We start from the raw sequence: 12,381 nt of genomic DNA, 5'->3' as shown, positions 1-12,381 counted from the left end.
ATGTGGTTGCTACTGCAACCAAATTTTAACCCAAGCAGTTATTAAATTCCAGTCAGAGGTTCATCACTAATATCCCTAGAAATTATTGCAAATGGGAGAATTGAGTCTCATTTTTCACTATGCCTACTTACTTACCCCCTCAAACAACTTCATAAAAACATACATATTTTTAGCAGTTTTCATATAATTTGTGATGCTTTAACACAATATTAGTGTTGCAAACAGAGAAAAATGTTTACATTTCAACAAACAAGTTAAAATCCTGAAAGAAACTTACTGTCCCTGTAATTAGACCTGAAGTTTCAAGTTAAATTCTGCATTGAAGGTCTATGTAAAAATCAAGACACCACTCAACAGCAGCCAACAAAAACATCCTAAGGCATCTCTTGATTTTAACTCAACTTTTACAAGCCACACCTCTCATCATGCACTTTATCATCATTTGCAGGTATAGCAAAGTAAAAATAAATTCTTCTACTAATGTCATGCTGTGACCAAAAAAACCCCAAACCCAAGCAAACAACTTATAAATTACTTCCTACCACAGTCTGTTATTACACATCTTAGCTTCAGCTGAAGGCAGCTGAAATTTCCACCAGCATTTTAACCTCCGGTTTAACCATTCCAGATGTTAAACCTTAAACAGACAATGTACTCATGTGCTGTCACACTTGCTATAGCTAATGATGCTATCCTGATACTGCACATTAAATCAGACATACAACAGACATTAAAAAGATAGATCAGGCTTGCACGGACAAATAAATTACAAGATAGAAGGAATTTCAGATCATATTTCTTAGCTGCATAAATTCAACTCAGAGTTCTGTAATATCTCTATTAACAACATATGAATAGACCAGATAATTTCAGATTAAAATAAACTGTACGTGATGATTTTAGATTTAGGCTCTTCCTCAAGCCCCTTCCAACCAAGGAGAAATTCCCTTGAGTTTTTGCCAAGAGGTATGAACTGCTTGAGGTTATTGTCTCCCACTAACTTCCAAGGCCTCTCTGATCACAAAGTCAGCGTGGCTGACTTGTCATGGTTGCCTGGATGCAGTTATAAATACATAAGATTCAGCTCAACTAAGAGCTGCGATAGTGCCATACATGGAAAAAAGTTTTAAAGAGATTTTATCATAATTGCTGTGGTGTGTACTTCTGAAATAAACCACTCCAGTGTTTTGGTAGACTGCCTCGGGGCGAGGAAAAAAAAGATAAATAAATCAGTCTGCAGTATCTCCCTCTTGAAAGGCAAATGTTCAATTAAGTCAGATTATGACTTGAAAATATATGATATTATTTAAAATAATGAAGTTAAACAATTTAGCTTCCAATACACAATTAGTACAGATGTGTTTTTATTACTGCAATTCTCACTTAAATGCCTTAATTTAATAAAAAGATGTTTGTTCCTTAGCCATTTTTTTTTTCAAATGGAATGTTTAATTACTCAAACACAACCTGATGCAAGACAAATGCAACGTGCAAAGATACACTTTGTTGTATAATATCACATCGTGACCAAAGAGATCAGGCAGTCCTTCAAACACAGGTGGCTTTCACAATTCATTTAAGTTAAACATAGACCCAAACTAGCCAGACATTATGTCTATTCATTAGTTCTTTATGGTAAGATGTTACACGCACCCCAGATGCACATCTCCTCACTATCAGTCATCTGCATAGACACTGCATTGATGTCTCCCCTCTGCCAGCTGTGTCCTGCAGCACATCTGCCCAGACCATTGTGCCACAAGACTGTTTTAGGGCACTGGCAAGACTGCCATTGGGAAGACTGCTAGTAAGGGCCAGAGGGGTCTTTGCCCACATAAGAAACACGTGAGCAAGGATGGAAAAGCTATGGCCAGGTAGAATCCCTGTTCCAATCTTTGCATCAGGGCACACACATAACCCTAGCAGGGGCTTCCCTTACTCACCCAAAGAATATACAGACTCAGATCTCACCACTTCATCTCCTACATGTGTCAGAGGGAGAGGCTATGGATGACCAGCCTATGCAGCAAACTAATAAAGGGAACATGAACAGTGGGACCACACCAAAGGGTATTGGTTAGGTTTCAACATTCTGTAGTCGCAGATCACTTCACACCAAACCTGGAACCACGATTCAAGTGGTGAGATGCAAAGATGCCGATCTTCAAAAAAGGCAAGAAGGAGGACCCAGGGAACTACAGACCAGTTAGTCTCACCTCTGTCCCTGGGAAGGTAATGGAGCGACTCATTCTAGATGTCATCTCCAAACACGTTGAGGGAGAGGAAGTTATTGGAAGTGGTCAACATGGATTTACCAAGGGTAAATCATGCTTGACCAATCTGATAGCTTTCTATGATGTTATAACTGGTTGGCTGGATGATGGGAGAGTCGTAGATGTCATCTACCTTGACTTTAGCAAGGCTTTTGACACTGTCTCCCATGACATCCTCATTAGGAAGCTGAGGAAGTATGGGCTAGATGAGGTGACAGTGAGGTGAATTGAGAACTGGCTGCGGGACAGAACTCAGAGGGTTGTGATCAGCGGCACAGAGTCTAGTTGGAGGCCTGTAACCAGTGGTGTCCCGTAGGGGTCAATACTCGGTCCAATCTTGTTTAATATATTCATTAATGCCCTGGATGAGGGGGCAGAGTGTATCCTCAGCAAGTTCGCTGATGACACCAAACTGGGTGGGGTGGCTGACACCCCAGAGGGTCGTGCTGCCATCCAGCGTGACCTGGACAGGCTGGAGAGCTGGGCAGAGAACCTAATGAGGTTCAACAAAAGCAAGGGCAAGGTCCTGCACCTGGGGAGGAAGAATGCTAGGCACCAGTATAGGTTAGGGGAGGACCTGCTGGGAAGTAGCTCGGAGGAGAAGGATCTGGGGGTTGTGGTAGACAGTAAATTATCCATGAGCCAGCAATGTGCCCTTGTTGCCAAAAAGGCCAATGCCATCCTGGGCTGCATAGGGAAGAGTGTTGCCAGTAGGTCAAAGGAGGTCATTCTCCCCCTCTACTCTGCACTGGTGAGGCCACAACTGGAATACTGTGTCCAGTTTTGGGCTCCCCAGTTCAAGAGGGACAGAGAGGGAGAGAGTCCAGCAAAGGGCAACTAAGATGATTAAGGGATTGGAGCATCTCCCTTATGAGGAAAGGCTGAGAGAGCTGGGACTCTTTAGCCTGGAGAAGGCTGAGGGGAGACCTTATTATGGCGTACAAGTATCTAAAGGGTAGGTTGAAGGAGGATGGAGCCAGGCTCTTTTCAATGGTTCCCAGTAACAGGACGAGGGGTAATGGGCACAAGTTAGAACACAGGAAGTTCCATTCAAATACACGGAAAAACTTCTTTACGGTGAGGGTGACAGAGCACTGGCACAGGCTGCCCAGGGTTGTTGTGGAGTCCCCTTCTCTGGAGATTTTCAAGACCCGCCTGGATGCAGGTCCTGAGTAATGTGCTCTAGGCAATCCTGCTTTAGCAGGGGAGTTGGACTAGATGATCTCTAGAGGTCCTTTCTAACTCTGAAAATTCTGTGATTCTGTGAAAGGGCAATTCTAAATGACAGGTAGTCTCTGCAATGTGTATGGACAAACTGGGAGGAGTCAAGGTGAGTGCTAAAGGTAACTGCACCTAGTAATTGTGCAGATGTTCATGGCTGTTTACTAGTTAATCATTGACGTCCACATAAGGCCAAACAGCTGTTAAAAAAATACCATTCTTACATCACAGGTAAATAAATTCAAGCATCAAAAATATGAGGTAGGATACTCCTACGATGTACAACCACTTTGGGGCTGGAAAGTCACAGTCTGATCATAAATGCACTTAAACTACAGTAATCTTTCTTGAGCAGCTTCAAAGATGAGTTCTGTAGTACACAACTGTAGGGATCTTTACACAACTTCTCCTCTTGAAAAACTAAGGTAAAGAGGGTACTCTGCTCTCTGACAGTCAGCTTGACATGTCAATCTTCAGATGCATTTTCCACCCTGTAGAGTTCCTGACACCTCTGTGAAATAAAGCACATGAAGCAGAAAGAAGCTGGGAAGGTTTAAGCACTGAAAAGACTTGTCAAAATAGTCTCAGAGGTCAGTAACATGCAAGACGTGCTCTGTTTGGGCTTTAGTACAATGGAGTTCAGATCCCAAAGAAACACAGCTAATTCTAGAAACTGGAGTCCACAGAGACAGAGCAGACCATTGCTCTTTTACCTTTCTAACAACATTTCTAACTATTCATATAGTAAGAAAATACTGCTAACATACAGTGAGACAAGTCATGTTAGAGGCCCCCCTTTACAACCAGGCCTATAGAAAAAAGGAAAAAAGTGAGAGTACTAATGAGCAGTCGAATAATTAGTTTAATGACTTACTGGACTGCTACTGGGAAGAGGAAGTTAATTGATCAGTTCAGCTACTAACAGAAGGCAATAACCTCAATTTAAGAACGAGTAACTCTGAAGAATGGTTCCAAATGTTTTTCTTCCTTTTATCCTAAAGCTTTGTGTGCTCACTCTTGCCTAATTACAGCACAACAGGAAGGCATGTGCTCAAGTAACAATAATAACCTAGTCTGCTGATGTAAGGGGACATAAATGAGGGAAACACTGCTGTCATTGCAGGCTGTACAGGCTGTAGGTGACTCAAAGTATTAATTCGTTGCTCAAATCCTCTGGTTTTGCTACTGTGCTACAAACAGCTAGTCAAATAACAGAGACAGTCCTAGGCTAGGTCTGTCTGCGTTAACACTTCAGACTCCAATGTAAGTGTATGCAAAGCACATGACAGAAGCCACACCCAGGCGTACAACAACACAACAAAGCCCAGTATATTCTCTAGCATGGCAGTAGCTAGAAATAGAAGCAACCATGTAAATCCTAAACAAATGCATTGGACAGCCTTACAAAACATCCAGCCTAGCTAGACATTGGTACGTTTCTTGGCTATTTTGCATAAGAACTGCACAGTACACTGAGTCTACTGTTTAACATATGCACACAATTAAAATACTTCTCCACAGACAGGTCAAAATTAGTTGCCTGTGTTCCACATAATTCCAGACAGAGATCTTGGGACTGAGCAAAGATTACAGTTTACAATACTCCAAGACTTAATTAAAGTTTTGAGGGCTAACAAGTAGGACACTCCTACTGTTGGAGTTTCTTTTTCCAAATGCTGAAGCATAAGACTTTGAATAAAACATCCTTATGAATACATTTCAGATGTGAAGCAGCACATGAACCATCTTAACCTAAATATTTATAGTTATAAGCTACTCATTCTTTAGTTCTGGCTCTGAAAAACTATTTAAAAAACCCAACAAACAAACAAACAAACAAGTGAAATGTTAGTTTAACAGTGAACATTTTAGCCAGTGTTCCTACACAAATGAAACAAAAGCAATTTGCCATTAACATTGCCATTTAAGAGGTTGTTCTCAATTACTATGGATTAATTTATTGAAGAGGTCTGAAACTCTTCCTTCTCAGAATCACTATCACTAAATGTTTCCTAAATTCATTGTTTCAGCTAGTTACAACAGAATTTTTAAATCTATCTTAAAATTATACAGGTATTTGTGTTTTAATTTTAGGTACTTTTAATATCTCTTACTTGCAATTCCATTATTTGCACACCAAGCAATAACATTCTATGTGTGTTTTTCTGCCCCGAAATCAGATGTCAAACTGCCTTTTAGGCAACATCATCTCTGCTTTCTGCATATGCTTAGAATCACCACATTGACATGACTGAAGATTAAAGTAGTCCCAGCAGCACCACATCTCTATATGAGATCACCAACATACATTTCAGCGGAAGCCTAACAACCAGAGAAAAGGTGATAATGAAAGACTATGATCCTTACTCATCCACATTCCCAGTAGTTTCAAACTATTTCTAGTGTAAAGACCAGCAAAGCCCCAAAGAAAGTAAGGTTCCAATTTAGATTTCTATAGCCATTCAAATACATATTAATGTTCTTTCCATTTGCAATGCTTCATTGTCCTACTATAGTGATCTGTGAATAGCTGGCAAAAGGTTCACAGTGCAAACAAAACTTGATAACATGAAACATACAAGTATCATTATTTAATGAGATGACTTGTTACATCATGTTTGTATTAAAAACAAAACCAGAAGCTGTGGAGTCCCATGAAAAGGTTTTCTGTTCCCTAGCCAAAAACCTCTTTGCAATACTTCCCTTGTTTCTGTGTTGAACAAAGCGACTGAACTTGGTGGGACATCTCTCTTCCCTCCCAGGACTTTCTACTACTCTGAACATGAAAGTTTCTTCCCCTCAAAGCGTGTGCAAGGTTGAGTGAGGAAAAAAGGACTAAAGTACCAGTCCCTGAAAGACTTCTGTGTGTGCCTGCCTTCATACACTGTGATATACCTTATATAATTATGCATATGGACTTCCATACCACTCAAAATCAAGCAAAACCACCAATTTTGGCAGAATCTGGGTACTCAAGTTTGACTTAAGGGTATGCTCCTCCGAGCATGGTAAGCCACATGTGCCTTTTTCTTTCCAGACTATACAGAGCTCTCAGGGGTCTTATACAAGACCACTCAGAGCCACAGAAATACCGCTTTATCTCACTGCAGCCTGGTGGGCCAAGTAAGAGGCGATCTCCACACCACAGAAATCAGGACCACCCGCTCTGCTGTCCAAACGGACTCAGAGAAAACCTATCACAAAGAAAAAGGAGGAGATCCTAATCAGCGCCTGCAGGTGTGGATCTACTGATTACACTTTGGGCTATGAAGAGGGTAAACGTGCAGTAACCTTTACCTTGACTCATTAACCAAACGACTACACTGCATGGCAACCCCTCCATCAGCCAAGAATGTAAATTTTCACCCCTCCATCCTCAGATAAACCTCTCCTAGTATGGTCAGCAGACACACTGGAGAAAAAAGGTTGAATAGGACTATTTATTGCCTTAGCAATATTTTTTTTTTTTTAAGAATTATGCATACAGAAATGTTTGTATATTCAAATAAATCAGGATACAAACCCTCTCGAATTTGTAAGACATTAGAACAAGAGGAGAGCACGCTAAAGATAAAGGTCTGCGACACAGCTGACACATCCTTTATTGGAGCTCTGAAGGTCAAACTTGACACTGAAGTAACTTTAAATAACAGTGATGCAAAAAATTTAACTCAGATTGCACTACTGAAAATGAAGTTCAGTGTTCATACCAGAGATGGTTTTGGTTCTTTTCCAGAGGTTGGAAAAAAAAATCACTGTTCTACTGTTATCAATGATTGGCAGACAAGCCAATTGCATACCACTGCACACACAAACCTTCCTACTAAGGAAGAGGCACCAACAAGCTGTGTAGTGCTAACTGCCACACTGTAAACCTGGGCATGGCCTCATAAAAATATTGCATTACTCTCAGGCAAAAAGCCTTGACTCCTGACACATCGAAACCAAGACTGTAATTAGGTACAAAGGGAAAGAAAACTTGCAGAACCTTTCAAGGCACAAAGTTACTTTAGCAGCGTCCAGGGAATCTCAAAATCTTTCCATTTAGTTCAATCATCCTCTGAAGATTTTCATATATACAGCCGTAACAGGAAGTGCATGAATTTCTAAACTTCTTTTTAATAATCCTACAACTTTACATCTTGGGTTAACCATGAAGACTGCTATCTTGACCCAAAAGAAATATTTCTATTAGTCTTCTAATTGGAGATAGGCAGCAGTCGTGGCTGCAGTGGATTTTTACATTATCCCAAATAAAAAGTTGGCTGCTCCCTATTTCTCTGGGTCTTGAGTGCTTAGGATGATTTACCAAAAATGAGTTAACTGGGAGAAAAAAAGCAAACAAAGAAAACACATTTCCCAAATTTTCTAAGACCACAGATTACAAACTGTCCTCCAAATCAGAGATCAGCAGAAACCTTTAGTAAGCTAAAAAAAAAAAAGAACATTTGACACACAGCCTGTGACCATACTGTTTCTTCAACAGTCATTAGTAATGAGCAAACCACAGTTTGAGACATGCTATCCCATGCAGTTAATCCTCTTCATGAACCAAAACAGATCAACATTAAATTTGGGGAAGAAACAACAGTTTGTATCGAATCCAAGAGGAAATGCTTATCAGCTCTCATGGTCTTGTGGCTAATGGCATGAGACTTCACAAGAGTTTACAGAACTAAACGGGAGTGCCATTCCGACACTTGGAAACCTTTCTACACACACCAGTCAGCAAGAGCAGCAAACGAACACAGGACAGAGGCCAGCACAGGCTACCAGCCCCAGTAGAGACCTGGGACTCCCATCAGTTTGCCACCCTTGGTACCTCCCTGCTCCCCCAGCTGCTGCTGCTGGGACTAGCTATGCTGAGACCTCGAGAGAAACTGGCACACCCCTGCTACAATTAAGCTATCATTTAGCTGCCTGGATGTATCCTCTGGCGTTTAGCTGACTCACACTGGTACCCAGGCCAAGAACTTCCCATGAAAACAAACTCAGCAGGAGAAAAATGCAAATTACTTTCCCAGATAGAAAGGAATGGGAAGTTCTGGGTACAAAACAGCCCAAGGAGAATCTGGCCTGTTCGCTCCCTTTGCAGACGGAGGTCTACCCACAGGCTTTGCTATGCTATAGCTTGCAGCAACAAAAGAAAAAGTCCCGACGGGCACAGAGAGTGAGATTTAGACTGTGATGCAGACTGGGGATGTGGTGGGGGCAACACCTGTTGCAACCAAGCAACAAGTTTCTCTCTCTTGACTAGACTAAAGGAACGCCGACAGGAATCTCACATACTATTTTCTCAAAAGCAAAAGACGCTAACAGGCCTCACTCTACTAATTCAGCTTCTCTTCCACCTCTCCACTGCTGTTAACACACACCCACAGCACAACCCCACAAATGGTTGTACTAGCAAATTGCACCATTTAGAGAGTCAGTTGAAAAACAGCTGCACTCCACACTGATTTCTTTTGTTCTTACAGTTATTTTTAACCCGTATCAGTTCAGTGATCTGATATTATCATAAAGCCTCACTAACAGTTATGCAACCACAGTCAAAAAAGTGGCAAACTGCCGTAACAGTTGTAGTATTTTTAAGTCACCTTTGGTGCTGAAGGCAACATCCCATTAAACTGCAATGCTCATAAAGCTATAAACTTAAATGCTAGCAGTTTCCTTCAGTTCAAATGGTACAGCTACGTTACTGGAGCTGAGAACAAGATTTAATAAGTGAATTTTTAAATTACAGCAATATTTCTACTATTGAATGGTATTTAATTTTTTTTAACAACTTGTATATTCACACCATCTTTGTACTTTTGTCCACTATACTTAACAAAATTCTGATGATAAACTAGCAGCTCTAGTCAAAGGACACCAAGATAGGCTTCCCAATTTCTATCTTCATGTGCCAGAAAACTGCAACTCAGTAAGTTTGTATAGAGACAAAATGAGCCAAGCAGAACCTGATTCCAGATCCCTGATACTTTTTTCATAGGATGAGTTTTATGATTTTAGTTTTTGAAAATCTTGTATTTCAAAATACGAAACACAAGCACATCTGGACAACAGTGAAAATATACAAGGCACTTGCAACACCTACAACTTCCCCCTACTTCTCTGATCGCAAATAAAACAGCTATTTGTACAGCAAGGAGGAAATAACAGTAAAATGGTAGATACTGTACCTTGCAACAGGCTAGTATGGTTTTCTAGTTCACAACTGGAGAATGAAGAGGGAAAGTAAATGATGCGATTTCCAGCTCACTGAAGAAAGACTTGAAGTTTCATCTTCACACAGGAGAAAAAGCTCTTTCTGGACTGTACAAACGTGAAGAATAAGACAAGATGTATGACCTCATAACCACAGCAGGAATCTGCAATGAAAAATCAGACACTTGATCTATTTAGGGAAAAAAAAAATAATTCAGAGTGTCGGTGGTGTGAGTCCACAACATGCAGGTACAGTACAAAATGGATTCAAACACAAACTACACCCAGAAGATGAAGAATGTCCCAAGCTGCACCTAACGCTGGATGGCAGGGAAGGCATGAGGACCCTCTTCCCAATCTCTGTCTAGCACTGTCAGGAAGACTTTATTTAGAAAAGCATTTCCCTGCATTTAACTTGTGCAAAGTTTGCTGTTCAGTTCTGATCAATATGGGGTTTTGAACATTACAACATATACCAAACTGCTCATCTATATGCTCCTAAGTCCACATTTTATTTTGCCTGCCTAGTGAAGTTTGCTTTTTAGCTCCCAAAGCATACAAATTTCAACTACAGCACCATGTAATTACCAACAGTAACCAAAGTAACCACACTGCAACACCAACAAGTATACATTCTGCAATCATTGTGTAAGACAAATGCTTACGCAGGCTTGCAGCAACTGTTATCACAGCACCGTACCCTGCAGGGTGCTGAAAACTGCACAGAAGCTGTGCCAGCTCTTATCTCCCCTTAAAACCAAATAGGAGCTGGGGGGGAGAAGGGGAGGCAGCGCCTTATGAAAAGCTGCCCAGGTCCTAAGGAAAGGCTGTTGCCAGCTTCTATCTTAAAGTAGCCGAGAACGCCCACACACTTAACTTTCCTTGGTTATACAGACCATAAACACACAGAGTAGATACTGCACATATGGAGCTGCAAGAACCAGTAAGCATGTTTTCAACACTATATGGACCACATTATGCGAGCCACAGAGAAAGTATTTTTTACAGTTTCTAACCCATTCTGCAGGTATCAAAAGTAAAAAATAGAAAACCCTTAGCTACCTACAGGCTCGATAAGAAACTAATCTGAAAAAAAAAAAAATCAACATCATTCCACAAATACACACTACTACAGCAAACCATGTAAGCATACGCTTATTTTTAGGCACGTGTTTCAATTCTCCTGATATCAAGAAGACCTAAATACATAACTAAAGATTACAAAAAGCCTAAACTACCACCAGCTGAACTCAGTGAAAGAAACCTCCTGCAGTTTTTAAGGGTTTGGGGATCAATTCCTAAACTTAGCACATGATTTTCCACTCCCCGCTGTAACTAACTGGTGGAGGAGAAGAATCCAGGAAAGAGATGAAATACAGTAAAATAAAAAGAGTGCAGTAAAATAAAAAGAGTGAAGAGAAACATTTTTACAAGCATGTTTTATTTTTCCCTCAATATATTAATTACCAGAAACTGACCTTTAAAAACGAACTGGATTTAAATATTTGTGTTCAATTTTGGTTTTTGTGAATCAATTTTGAGATGGCTACAAAGCAAAAAAGTACATTAAGGGTGGGAGAAAATATCGGGGCGTAGGAAAACAAATTATTTATGTTTTTCAAGTTCTGGAAGAGTCAGAGCAACAACTACATTAGGCATTCATCAGGCTATGTATTCTCTGCTTTGAAGATCAAAGAATTTTGACAGACCATTTAATGAACTTTATTAAAAAGCATCTCTACTATAATAAATCATGGGATAAACATCCCAGAAATTTACGTTGAGACATAAAAAACCCAGTGGGTGCTACAATATACATTCACTAATTCCCAAACTGCCAATGCTCCTGATGTTAGGTCCATTTTAAGAGGAGTTTTTGCGATTTTAATTTTGGTCTGAGCCCTCCTCTACCTTACATTATCCAAATGTTAGCTCAAAATATTTACATAAATACCCAAGTCTAACATAACAGAAGGAACAAACCCACCGTTTCTTCACCTTAAGCAATATCCTTTCAGAAGCAACATGAAACAAGTATATTTACATTTCCTTTGGGAGAGCTAACATAACATCCGCACAAAGTTTTCCTAAAGCAACAGCACGTCCCATAGCTCCGTTTTAAAGAAGCAGCATTAAAAGGAAAAGCTGGGGGGGGGGGCGGGCAGACGCAACAAGCTCTGATCACCTAAGCAGTGTATTGGAAACATCGCTACTTTAGGAAAGCCACTTTATGGTACTGAGAGGCAAGTTTACTATTTAAAGGGTTTCCTGCCGTCGGACGCTGTTCAGCAAAATCAGCATCTTGGCCAAAAACATCTCAGTCCCCCCGCAGCTCTCCCAGAGGCAGCGGCGCGGCTTGGCCCCGCCGGGGCTCCACGGGGATGGGCAGCGGGCATGGGGATAAGCTCTTTCGGTTCCAGCAGAGCTCAACGCTGGAACAGGCAGCCCCGAAGGCAGGCAGGAACCTATCGCTCACACGCTGCTGAGGTGTTTGGGTTTTTTTTATTATTATTTTCCTTAAAAAGCTACAATCCCACAATTAACAGACTTAAAAGTCCGCGGAAGTTGACAGAAAAAGCCCACCACCACCACCCGAAACAAACAAACACACAAGCACAGAAAGCCCTGAAACGAGACGCGTTTTCTGTCAGTCCTTCAGGCTGCAGCCGGCGAGGCCTCT

The 12,381-nt window shown here is 40.9% G+C and overlaps 1 protein-coding gene across 1 annotated transcript in view; it reads right to left on the bottom strand.

The window, feature by feature from the left end:
• The window catches only part of PIP5K1B (phosphatidylinositol-4-phosphate 5-kinase type 1 beta), a 118,382-nt gene extending 108,604 nt beyond the window's left edge, over window positions 1–9,778 (bottom strand). Inside the window, exon 1 of the mRNA XM_082497910.1 lies at window positions 9,677–9,778. The gene's annotated coding sequence lies outside the window, so the exon portion shown is untranslated. The remainder of the gene's footprint in view (window positions 1–9,676) is intronic.
• Between the last annotated feature and the right edge of the window lie 2,603 nt (window positions 9,779–12,381).

The sequence above is a fragment of the Vanellus vanellus genome (assembly GCF_965231255.1).
Source record: "Vanellus vanellus genome assembly, chromosome: Z".
In the NCBI taxonomy this organism is placed as follows: Eukaryota; Metazoa; Chordata; class Aves; order Charadriiformes; family Charadriidae; genus Vanellus; species Vanellus vanellus.
This window is presented reverse-complemented; position numbering and strand designations above follow the sequence as displayed.